The sequence below is a fragment of the Anguilla rostrata genome, chromosome 5 (assembly GCF_018555375.3).
Source record: "Anguilla rostrata isolate EN2019 chromosome 5, ASM1855537v3, whole genome shotgun sequence".
Classification (NCBI taxonomy): Eukaryota; Metazoa; Chordata; class Actinopteri; order Anguilliformes; family Anguillidae; genus Anguilla; species Anguilla rostrata.
Genome location: NC_057937.1, coordinates 7239693 through 7253110, shown reverse-complemented (window position 1 = coordinate 7253110; position 13418 = coordinate 7239693). Strand labels below are relative to the sequence as shown.

Below are 13418 nucleotides of genomic sequence, written 5' to 3'. Positions count from 1 at the left end.
CTTACCATTTCCCTAACCCAGATTAAACCTTTTTAAATGCATCATAATATAGATGTGTTGTTTTTGAGAACCACTTTTTAATAGCTGTTCTTTGATATTGGGATTTTGTATATCATGTTGTATGTTGCATTTGAATATGTTTGATTTGTACGCAGCTACCTGCAGCTCTCCTGTAAAAGAATTTTTGAACTCAATGGGACTTCTGAAAATAAAGTAAATAAGAATAAGACATTCAAGTATCCTGGATTTCTGTATTAGTTTTTTGCTACCTTCACACTGTAACACTCTGTTAAATGCCTCCCAGTGCAGCCACTGTAATTTCTCCAAACCATTTGCTATCACCAAATCATAATGATCCCTAAGAATAAACACACAATTCTCCATCCATCTGGTCATATTTAGCTTTTTTTCCCCCTGTAGTCAAGAGACTGGGTGAGGAGGGCTTCACAAGCTCCCTGTGCTCGGCCACCAGTTTTATCATCTCGGTGGAAATATGAAAACACATCACCCTGATGAAAGTCAGCAAAATACACAACGCTATAGTCTTACCTCCGAAAATTAAAAAAAAAATGCAATTTTATCATTTTGATGGATGAAGAATGAGATGTATTTAATAAATATGACCAAATTCATTGGAAAACAAAATCCCAAAAATTAGAAAAATACATCAGACTATAATATATATAGTATAGGCCAAAAAGAAAAAAAAGAAAAATCCTAAATGTATGATTTTTATTTTTATTTTATTCATTTCTATGGATGAAGAACGAGGTACAAGTTTTCAGTCTTGATGATGGAAAAACCTACATTAGGCCAGGAGGAATATTCAATTAGCCCTGATTGACCCATGCGTTGTAAGAGTAATTATGTTATTCTGCTATTGCTTTTAATCATGCAACCCCAACCCCAACCCTAACCCTAACACAGTGAAGTAAATTTCTAGAAATGTGCCTGAAGAAATTTATAATTAAATGTATTTCTGTTGAGAAAAGCAAAATACATAAGACTGCGTCCAAAAAAATGAATTAATTAATTAATGCAATGTAAATGTAAATGAAATTTTGATTTAGTTGGATAGGAAATCATGTTTAACAACCATGGGGAAATTAATGATTATGAATGTGCTTTAAAAGATTTGTGGTGAAAAATCTGTTTCTGTGGAAAACAGCAAAATGCATAACATTACAGTCATGTACAAAAATTGAAAACTTACCAAAATGTAAATGTAATTTCATGATTCAGATGGTTAGGCAAGCATGTCTATGTAACAACTTTGGTGAAATAAATTAATACAAATGTTTTTTGCAGACACTTATGTTGAAAAATACTTTTAATGGAAAACAGCAAAATACATCAGACTATATATAGTCTTTTGTCCAGAAAGTGAAAATAGATAAATAAAAAAAAAAAAAGCTAAATAAAATTTAAATGACATTACGTTTTTTTACAACAGGTGGATAGGAAATAATTTTTATGTAACAACCATGGTGAAATAAATAAATAGAAATATATTTGAAGAAATTTGAAGAATATGTTTTGTAATGGAAAACACTAATATACATACAGTGCAGTGAAATCATAGCACATTTATCACACGGAATGGTTTCAGATATCTAGACAAAATGAATCCGATAAGGGGAAACCAACAAAAACAGTAAAGTAAACAAAAAAACAAAAATTTTTCTATTATTATTTCATTTATTTAATGAAAAAAGTTATCAAACACCCATATCACCCAGGTGAAACAAGTGCCCCCTTAGATACTCAATCAACCAATTAACATTTTTAATTGATAATTAGAGTCAGCTGACTGAACACAGCCAGGCTTGATTGCGGCCAGCCCTGTTGAGATAGCCAGACCTCACTCATATAAACCTTACCATTACAGTGGAGTAGTCACCACAGTTTCTGCAAGCACACTATGCCACATTCAAAGGAAATTCTGGAAGAGATGAGAAAAAAAAATTAGTCTAGAAATATATCAGTCTGAAAAGGGTTACAAAATCATTTCTAAGGCTCTGGGACTCCACTGAACCACAGTGAGAGCCATTATCGGCAAATGGAGAACACTGGGAACAGTGGTGAATCTTCCCAGGAGTGGCCGGCCTACCAAAATTTCTCCAAGGGCGCAGCAGCAACTTATCTAGGAAGGCACAAAAGATCCCAGAAGAACATTCAAAGAACTCTTTAGCTTCAGCTAAGCCTTTTGGGATAATGTTTTATGTACGTATGGCTGATGGCTTGATTTTGGAGTGGCTTGACCAGACAATAGTCTAGTCTATCCAACACTACCAAGTGATCAACAGTGTCAGATGCAGTACTGAGATCGAGAAACACATGAATAGAGAGCTTATTTGAGTCTGTGTACGTCTGAAGACAATTTATGACTTTGACAAGAGCTGTCTCTGTACTGTAGTGCAGTCTAAATCCCCATTGGGAATAGTCAAAGTAGCCATTTGAAATTAAGTAGATTATAATAATACAATTGGTTACAGACTTTTTTTTTCCTGAACCTTACTAAGAAAAGGGTTGATTGGAAATAGATCTAAATGAGTGATATCTAAAGGTTTAATAACTTCCAGTACACTAGGGAAAACACCTGACTGAAGAGAGACATTCCAAATTTGTAATACCTCCTCTGCTAGGCAACTATGAATGGCCTTAAAAATGATTTAGGGAGAAGGTTAAGGCAGCAGGTAGAAGATTTCAGCTTTAGTACATAGTACATTTCAGGACTATTGTAATGCTCTCCTTTCTGGTCTACCAAAAAAAGCCATAGACCCACTCCAACTTATACACAATTCAGCTGCTCGTGTGTTGACCAGGACCAGAAGGAAAGCACACCTTACACCTGTTTTAAAATCGCTGCACTGGCTACCTGTTAGTTTTAGAATTGATTTTAAGATTCTTTTATTGGTCTACAAATCACTAAATGGTCTCGCTCCCGACTACATGTCTGACATGGTTTTAAGATACGTGCCCACTAGATCCCTCAGGTCCTCTGGTAGTTGTTCTTGGTTGTTCCAAGGGTCTGGTCTAAGATCCACGGCGAGGCCGCTTTTAGCCACTATGCCCCCAGCCTGTGGAACGGCTTGCCGGACGACCTCAGGGTGGCAGAGTGTGGATATCTTTAAAAGAAAAATTAAAACACACCTTTTTAGCCTGGTTTTTATCTAGTTTTTTTATTAGTTTTATTATACTATATTTTATTTATTCATTTTCGTGTTTTTTTATTTTTTAAACTCATGTCCTTTTTAACTTACTCTTTTTTCCCACTTTTTATGTTCAGCACTTGGAGTTGCTTTTGATGTATGACTTGTGCTATATAAATAAAGTTTGGTTGATTGATTGATACAGCTTCTTGAAGTGCTATAAGGTTTAAAACAGTGAATGTGCCATAGACCATGTACTGTTGTTGTATGTGGGAGATGGAGGCTTTACTTTCTTGCCTGAATAAGAGTGCTGATAGATTGTCTAATAATAGTCTAAAAAGGCAGAAAATTCCTGGCATTAACTGGTGGAAAGCAACTCAGGGGTTTTCAATGATGAGATAAAGGATTGTCGAGTATAAATGAACAGAAAGATGTTTTAAAAAATTTATGATGAAAAATGTTTTTTATAGGAAAACAGCAAAATACATGAGATTATATAATCTCATGAAATCACGTTAGTTTAAAAACCCCAGTTAAAGAAATTAATAGAAATGTGTTTTAAGAAACTTACGATGAAAATTATGATTCTGTGGAAAACCACAAAATACCTTAGACTTGTCTTGGATCCACGATGCAAAAAATTAAAAGTTTTATTTTATTTATATTCAAAACGACATAACTGTAGCCCCTAATCCCTAAACATAACTGAAACCCAAATCGTATCCCTAATTAAACCCAAACACTTCCCATAAATATCTTAACCCAGTTATGCATTTAGCACTGCCTGTGAGCGTTAGCCCAGTTGTGCCGTTAGCTCGATTGGCATTAGCCCAGTTGTGCTGGAAAGGGAACTTACTCTTCACCACAGTGACCACATCCCCGTTTGTTCTGCCTTTAGGCTTATGAGTCAGACATATGAGTCAGGGGAAAATGAGGTTTAGGCTCAGTGCTTGTGCAGTCAGCATACTACAGTGAGCTACACACTGTGCTAGCACTGTCAGTGACTGTGGGGTGTTATACACAATGCTAGCACTGTCAGAGATGATAGTGAGTTATACACAATGCTAGCGATTTCAGTGATTATAGTGAGTTATGCACAATGCTAGCGATGTCAGCGATTATACTGAGTCATACACAGTGATAACGAGGCCAGTGATGATCTTTCTGAGTCCCTAGCCGCCATTCCTCCCATTCTAATCAAGTAACAATAAAAACAGTTACAACATCATTCTAGCCGGCAGGAGCTCCGTTGAATCTGTAATAGTGAGGGGCATTCCTACCATGGTTTGAATGCTCTCGTAGAAGACAAGGTCCCTGTCAGCCATCGCTTAAAAAGTATCAAGCGATCATTTTCACATGATGTGAAAGGATAACAATCCCTCCTCTGCAAGATTCCCCAATTCCCCGTACCCCGTCCCATCTGCAGGAGTAGCCACCCAATATTTTGAGGAGCATGAAGAGCGAGATTATCCGTATGCCATGACTCTGTCAGTCGCCAGGTAATGACGGGATATTTGGGAATGACCCCTGAGACTCGGATTCCCTTAGCGCTCCGCTTCCATCAAGCATGAACCAGCCTCTATTCCCTTTAAAGAGAGGTGAACGGTTCCTCCCGCAGAATTGGGGACACGGGGGCGGACACAGGTTGTCATGGCCACACACAGCCGGCCCAGTGGCTGTACGCTCAGTTTGCAGTGAACTGCATTGTGATTGGAGCAACTGTAAAAACTGACAGGTACGGTGAAAGCTGTAATACCAGAGTCATGGGCTCTCCTTCAGTGATCTACACTCCAGGGGTTTCCTTGGTGACCTGGCTGGATTTCCCCCCCCCCCCCTGCTCTTTAGGCATTATGTCTCAGCAAGCTTCCGTGACTCACTTCCTGTTTAACCTGCAGAGTGGAGCCCAAAATTGTAAGGGGCTGACCGAGGCACCTGAGGCCATCCCTGGTGATGGAATTTACTGGGCCGTGCCTAAATCCCTCTGCTCAGACGCAAGAGGCCTTTTCCCCTTTGATGACACTATGGGTAGAGAGATTCCCCACCTCAAATGGTGTGAGTAAAAAGGCCTGTGAGCCGAGCCCCCACCCACAGCATCCTGTCGCCGCCACGACATCACTTCCTCCTCTGATTGACGTGCCAGAGAGACGTCCTCTCTGGCGTTCTACGATCCGTGCCCCCTTCAAGTGCGAGGCCTGGCAGACAGGACGTCATCGCTGACGGAGAAAACTCTCCGATCTCCGATGCCTGATTCCAGAAGCCTCATCAGTGTGTGTGTGTATGTGTGTGTGTGTGTGTGTGTTTTTTTTGTGGGATGCTTGAAATGTGAAGCCCTGAGAAACTGATCTGACTGTGTTCAATGTCCTTGCTAGAATACTAAATACATTTTTGTAACTATAGCACCATTGCCCTGATGAAATGCAGAGGTATCTGAGATAAACAGAACATCTTAATTTTACGGTGATATTATAAGAATCAACTCCACATTGTCAATTGTCCACTATTGTGATAGGCATGTTAACAAACACAAATAAATAAATGAACACACACACACACACACACACACACACACAATTAAACAAAGGCGAACAAATTAAAAATACAAAATAAGCACACGTGTTAAAGTGGCACCTTTGGTATTATGGTACACCGATGCACCGGTGCACTCATTTCATTTTGATGAATCTACATCAACAAAGACGATAAGAGACATGACAGAGTTGGGCGATTAAGTCCATTAAAGAATGAAACTGAATGAAACGTGTTTTTCAGCCATGGGATGATCATGACAGACGTTAAATTTACGCCACAGTTTGTTTTTAATGAACATATTAGCAGTTACTCTAAACAGAAATAATAATAGACGTTATGTTTTTTTAAATCACAAAATGGGCAATCAGCCTACTTGGTCGGCAGGCTGGAGATTAATATTGCTATTATTACTACTTGCAGTTGTAGTGACAGTAGCAGTAACATTAGTTTGAAATAATCGCAATAAAGTGTTCATATTTACAGTAGATGCAGTTTGTTGTCAAAACCCGCAGCAGCCACCTCCTACACTCAGTGGTGAACTCTGGTTGAAGTTTCATCATCCAGCAGGCATTGCAAACCATAGTATAGAGAACCAGTGACATCCCACCACTGCGTAAGTCCCCTGTTCATCCCCTTACGTCACGAACTAATGAAAACATCCCCACGACATTACCATGCCATTCTATGAGTCATAACTAGATTTAATGGTAATGTGCACATATTGATGTCGGCATCACAGTGGCATAGGGAAAATGTTCATACGTTTGCAGTGACACCGGGAACTAGGAATTTACCATTCAATCTGGGAGGCACTATTTCCAAAGAAAGAGTAATCGGAAGCTGCTGTAATCGGCCTGACACAGCTCACAGGATGACAGAAGGCAGAAAGCAAAATGAAGAGTGTTTCTGAAGCTTTTTCCTCTTTATCAAACATTCTTATGTTTTTCTTCCGGGGGGAACACAATTCAAAATACATTTAAATTTCATAGAAACTGTTCATGAATTCTGAGCGCGTTCTTCTCGTTTGAGAACGTGATTTTATAAAGTTGCCTCCACATGGGCAAGCTGAACTGACTGACCGCACTCCAAAGTATACAAATAACTGTGCAAACTCCTGAACGCAGCTGAAACACAGGGGAAATTGCACAGTCAAAACCTGCGGTTCTAAAGTGAGAAATTATGAGATTTGCAGGTGTTTGCGTTTGGATAATTAGCATTGGATTAAAATATTACATTGAGTCATAATTAATAATAAAAAGAAAAAGAAAACAGTTACCATCTATTGGATATTTTTGGTGCTTAAATATGTATTGCTGGACCAGCAGTTCTCCTGAAATTCTGGTTGAGAACTGGGTTTTTTGCCCATGCACATATAGGCCATGCAAAGAAAAGGCAGGCATTACTCCACAAGTGGCTCCAATATATCATTTGCGAACAGTGTACTGGTAATAATGCACTCAGTGCCCTCAGCCCCCTCTTCAGTACTTTGTTACCAGAGTGAGTCAGAATTTTTGACCATGTGCCAAATAAAGATGAAGTTTTTCTCATGGTTTGATGTTGCGGGCAACTTGCGCAACTTGGTATTAAAACCTTGGCACAACTGTGAAATAAGCTTGCTCTTCCCACTGATGACAGTGATGAACATCTAAATAATATGTGTGTGTGTGTGTGCACGCATGTGTGTGAATGCACACGTGTGTGTGCGTGTGTGTATGTGTGTGAGCGCATGTGTTTGAATGCACGTGTGTGTGCGTGTGTGTGTGTGTGTGTGTGTACAGTATGTGTGTGTATGTGTGCGTGTGTGGTGTGTGTGTGTGCATGTGTGTGTGTGTGTGTGTGTGTGTGTGTGTGTGCGGCCATGTGTGTGAATGCACGTGTGTGTGTGTGTGTGTGTGTGTGTGTGTGCGGCCATGTGTGTGAATGCACGTGTGTGTGTGTGTGTGTGTGTGTGTGTGTGCGTGCGTGTGTGTGGTGTGTGTCTGCACATGGGGGGGTGTGTGTGTGTGTGCGTGTGTGTGCGTGTGCGTGTGTGTGTCTGCACATGTGGGGGTGTGTGTGTGTGTGCATGTGTGTGCGTGTGTGTGTGTGTGTGTGTGCGTGGGGTGTGCGTATGCGCGCACGCACGTGTGATTTACGGAACATCAGTTCATGGCTAAAACACGGGGGTCCCCTTTGCTCGCCATGGAAACACCTGATTTCACCAGGGGCGGCAGAAGCAAGAGCGCGCAAAGAGAAAGGGGAAGAGGTGGAAGTCAGCTCGCCTCGCTGCAGTCATTGTGGTACTCTGCAAATGACTGTGCGCTTTCTCTGCCACAGGTAGGTTCGTGTGGGAGGCCCCAGCAGTACCTTGTTTTGTTTAGATACATCTGAGGTCTGATACCTTAATCAGCACCCGAGCCGCTGCTGCTGATTCAGACTGAAATTCAGCGCTCGCATATTTTCTGTTTTCCTGCCTGCTGTGCAAATTCTGCCGTTTTTTTTTTTTTTTTTTTGCATTCACACCGTTACAACCCAACACCCCCACACACGCGGGCACGCGCGCGCACACACACACACACAGACACACACAACTCTGAACTCACGTAGAGTTGGCCAGTGGAAAAGAAAAATTAATTAGTCATTCATACTTCGCAGTTTTCCAAGCTTGAAGGAGTGGTTTTCCTGTGTCCAGACAAATTCATACATACACACACATATATATAGGTTTAGACATGCACCTGTACACAGTATCACGAAAGCCTTTGAAAAACTTTCAGAAAGATTTCTATCGCTTAAGAGCGCTTCAACAATGCAACTGCTAACCTTTTGCCTTCTAGTAATTGTGGGACACAATGTAACGGGTGCTCCACTGGGTCAAATCCAGCAAAAACTGCATGAAATTCAGAAGGATCTGACAAAACTAAACAGGAGTGTGCTGGTTAGTTTCCTTTACTGACTTTATGTGCATTTTGGGGGTACATTTTTATGCAATTGTTTTTGTATGCCTCTGTAATAGTGTTATTAACCATGTACCATCTTTCTTTACAGCACAATGATTTTATGCTGAATACACCTCAGACAGAGGATATAAAGGTAGGTTAAAAACAAACAAATAAACAGACAAAAATATATATTCCAAAATGTTTTTTTATTGTGTACGTTATGCAAATGTGTTCTTCGCTTTTATGCACGGGCAAACGTAAACATGCGGTAGTGTAGAGAGGCTCTTCAGTGAGGGATTACTGGCGTGACTGATGCTTTTTAGGGTGTCTGAGTCACAGAAAACTACTGTCCCACTTAGCGTGCTGTGGGTGTTTGAACCAATACCTCGGATTGCTTTTTGTAAAACAATAGCTTAAGAAGGCAAGAGTAGTGAAAAGGGAAAAGATGCCTCATCAGTGAGTCTTCAGCGAGCATCGCCACCAAACACCGGCTGTGTTTGTGACATTGCACGGGAAAAACTCGGGGGCACTTGTTAGCTGAGATGAGGGGAAGTAAATTTTGATATTTTATATGACATAATTGCTGTATCTTTTTGCTCGTTTTCACAAAGCAAATGCAGATTCATTTGCCAATTTTACATTTACAGAGAGGACCATTGTATATATTAGAGGTACTAAATCAACTGAATGTGATCCTTAAAATCTTTAACAATAATGTTTGTTTGAACTCATTTAAAAGGTCTTTCCACAAATGAGTAAAACAAAAAAAAAGAAACATGTTTAGATGGTAACTCGGTCAAATTTCCATGCAGAGAAGACTTTTTGTCAGTTGATGCGGAAACGTAACTAGGGACAAGGAGGCCATGGGGAACAGTCGGTGTTTTCCTCATCGTTTGATCTAGTTGTGTCAGACTGAAGCAGCCGCAGAACCTTGTGTGTTTTTTTTCGATGTTCGATGAGTCGCCAGCGAGAAGCGTCCACATGCTCTGAACAACGTGCTCGTTTTAAGACCGGGGCAGTGTAGAAATGCACACAGCATACAACGTTCATGAAACTACGAGGGTAAGAAGTAAAACGGGCAGTCTTCTTAGCCTGGGATGATGGTGTACTCTGCGTTTCAGACAATACCGTTTGTACCTGAAATTACTGTATTGACTAGTACGAGCCATTTAGCTGGAAAGATAAGGTATTACATCATATTGTACATAAATAATTCTCAACAAAAGCAACTGAGATGTCCAGTACTGGTTGCTGTTTGACTTGCTTTCCTCGTGCCTGACTTTCATTTCTGTTGTATTAGATTCAAGGCCAAAAAGCATGTTTTTAGTTTAGTTTATCCTCTGCATGTCTTATATGCGCACAGAAAACCTTTCTGAGGCTTGACATAGATTTGATATGGAAAAGCCCAGTGAGATTCACTGACACACACGGTGGGCTCACAGGAGTCCCAGAATCTGATACTGCTCTGACCGAGGTTACTGAAGAAACACGATTTAACAGCCTCCGGGTGGTTTGTGGATTGGTTGATTGGATTGCCCGTAGGGATTCGTAGGCCTTACGGATGGCTCGTAATTCAATACACTAAACACTTTACCGCAGGAACAGGAACAGCAATAGTACAGGTTCAGATAAGCAGAAAATAGTCAAAAATCGACCTAAAGACATTTATCAATAGAAAATAAGTCATAGCCCGTTATGTTCATGATGTCACCCATCCTGTCCCTCATTGCGGATACAAAACCTTCTCTCTTTTCCGTCTTTGCTCACTCATTTCTATCCGTACATCTCTAATCCCACAGACGCACCATTATACCACTGGCTTTATGACATCACTTCCGTCATAACACCCATTGCATGAATGGAAAATATGCTACTCGCTACGTTACCTTATTAAATTAGTTTTGACTGTTGCCGCCTGCTGGTGACGCTTGAGTGGGTTCAACGTTCAGCTGAAGCGCGCTGAAGGCTTTCTGACATACAGTATTCTCGTTTGCAGTCGCGATAGAGCGTTGTTGATTCATTTGGACGGAGTGTAGCACAGTGGGTAAGGAACTGGGCTTGTAACCGAAAGGTCGCAGGTTCGATTCCCGGGTAGGACACTGCCGTTGTACCCTTGAGCAAGGTACTTAACCGAAATTGCTTCAGTATATATCCAGCTGTATAAATGGATACAATGTAAAATGCTATGTAAAAGTTGTGTAAGTCGCTCTGGATAAGAGCGTCTGCTAAATGCCTGTAATGTAATGTAATTTGTATTTTTCCCCTGCTAGAAATGCTGCATGGGACAGGCACTGCAGTGCTTCAGTGAAAAACTGCGTGAGCTGAGGATCAAACCAAATCTTCCAGCGACTGCATCCTTGAAAAGAAGACTCAGCAACAGTCTACAGAAAACCACCATTGTAAGTTCCTTTTATATTGAAAATAAATTGTGTTTGTGTTATCTGTATCGATTGATGTATAGGTGTGTCAAATAACTCATTTTTGAAATTAATCAAAGCACAAATCTTTTTTTTTCCTTCACATTTTAGCAAAACAGTGTCAATTCCTGCAGTGAGAATGAAACAAAGGTAAGAGTTTTTTTTTTTTTTGTCACAAACCGAAAGTGTATAAAGATATTTAAATCCTCGATATAATCAAAGATCTGCTTGGTTTACTGAGAGCCACCAGCAGTTTCTCCTGGTGCTCTCACGCTGTAGCTTGTGTCTTGTGGTCAGGTTTAAGTCGGCATGCTAGTTCTGCATAATGTTTGTACTTAACTACCGTTACTTCATACAAGGTCCTAACAGACATTTATGGTCTTTTATAGAATGCGAACTGTCAAGAATGTGACTCCTACCCCATGAGAGACAGCAAACAGTTTGTCCTCGCACTTAAAACACTACTTCAGCAGGTAAGTTCTACATGAAACAGTGAGGCCATGCTTATTGACAGTACAATGTATTTAAACATTTAATGTTAGCGTATGTTGACTATTAACATTATTGTAAACCCTGTTTTCCAGTCTATGATACTCGCGCGGCCCTGATGTTTCAATGAGCCCGTGACACTACTTCACCTGCAAGCTTCCAGGAGTCCCTCTTCTGTTACACATTCTATTTATCCAGCACTGTTCAAATGTGCTTGATAGTGAAAGAAGGAAGGGGGGGGGGGGTACCTCTTCTGTTTTTGTTTGTCAGTGCTTCACTGTTATTTATTCATTATTTATTTTACATTGGTGTTGAACAAGCGGTTTACTATTTTTTTTAATTTTTTTAGGCAAAATATTATTTTATAACATAATTTATTTCTGAGTGTGATTTTTGTTTGCAAATTACTTTCTCAGTATGTTTTAGACAACAGTGTATCAGTGCAGCACACCAATGTCCTGAATTTTTGTTTTGTAAAAAAAAATCTGTAAGGGTGTAGAAGTGTCTCTCTCTCAAGGCATTTAAATATTCAGTCTGTTGTAACAATCAAACGAAGCAAAGGATTGTTCTGATGCAATGTGAAGTATTCATACTTCACAGCGTAGTTAACCACTGCTGACTCTTCTGAAAACCTCTTCTTCGGCGCCACCTGTGGTGTTTCCTGTGAATTGCAGCTCATGGTTTTCAGAAGAGTACAACGCTGTGAAGTGTGAATACTTCACATTGTATCAGAACATCTCTATGTACTGACTCATTAGTCATTTTATTTATTATTAATGCTATTTATTTGTGTATTTATTCCAAAGAACCACAAGCTAACCTTTTTCAATTGCTGAGATCCTGATCAGCAACTGTCCAAAATGTTTTGAACAAGCTTTTGTGTATCTCCTGTGAATTTAAGAAAAAAAAAAAGTGGTATAAGTACAGAGTATCATTTTATTTAAGGTTATCTCATAATGAGAATTTAAATGTTTGTATCATTATACAAAAAATATTAATGTATTTTCTTGTTTTTAATGGACTATTCTTACTATTTATTAAAAAAATTTTCAATAAATTCAGGCATGATTCTTTAATAACACACAAAGCCAATTCTCACAGGGCAGCAGAACACATTCGAACTTTGAAAGCAGCTTTTATTTAATCTAGCCTAAGCTAATAAGCCAGATATTTTATCAAGGAGTATCATTTGACCCAGATTCACAGATTGAGAATTAGTCTTTGACACAGCAAACCTGTTAGAAGTGTTGATGTGAGCATCTGGACTGACATTCAATTACTAAGGGTAACATGGCTGGAATTAAATATTAATGCCAATGCCAATCTGTTTATATTTTATTGAAAAGTTAACTTTCAAATCCATACACTCAATTGCTGGCTTTTTCTACATTACATTACAAGCGCTCTTATCCAGAGCAACCAAAACAAATTTTTACAAAGAATTTACATTGTATCCATTTATATAGCTGGATATATACTGAATACATTTATACAGCTGGATATATACTGCATCCATTTATACAGCTGATATATACTGAAGCAATGCAGGTTAAGTACCTTGCTCAAGGGTATAATGGCAGTGTCCTAGTGGGGAATCTTTAGCTTACAAGACCAACTCCTTACCCATTATACTAGACTGCCAGGTATGGGTATGATGGCAGAACCTGTTAGCTGTGGGCTACGTGCTAAAACTGCCCAGATGAAGCCCATCTGTTACCTATGTGCTAATATCGGTCCGGATGGGCTGAAACAGAACAGTGGTGCAAACTAGCGCAGAATAAAGCAGTTAAACAGCAGACAAGAAGCTAAATTCTTTACCTTAAATGTGTGCTACACTGCCCTCCAGTGGTTATTCCTTGGCATCTCATCTCACACATCTTTTATTATTTCACATTCTTCATTTTATATAT

At 39.6% G+C, this 13418-nt stretch overlaps 1 long non-coding RNA gene across 1 annotated transcript; it reads left to right on the top strand.

Moving 5' to 3' along the window:
- The first annotated feature begins 7644 nt into the window (after positions 1-7644).
- LOC135254559 (uncharacterized) lies at positions 7645-13418 on the top strand. The gene is made up of 6 exons (XR_010329921.1): positions 7645-8598; positions 8709-8753; positions 10873-11001; positions 11131-11169; positions 11409-11492; positions 11604-13418. It is a non-coding gene; the product is annotated as an uncharacterized LOC135254559 (long non-coding RNA).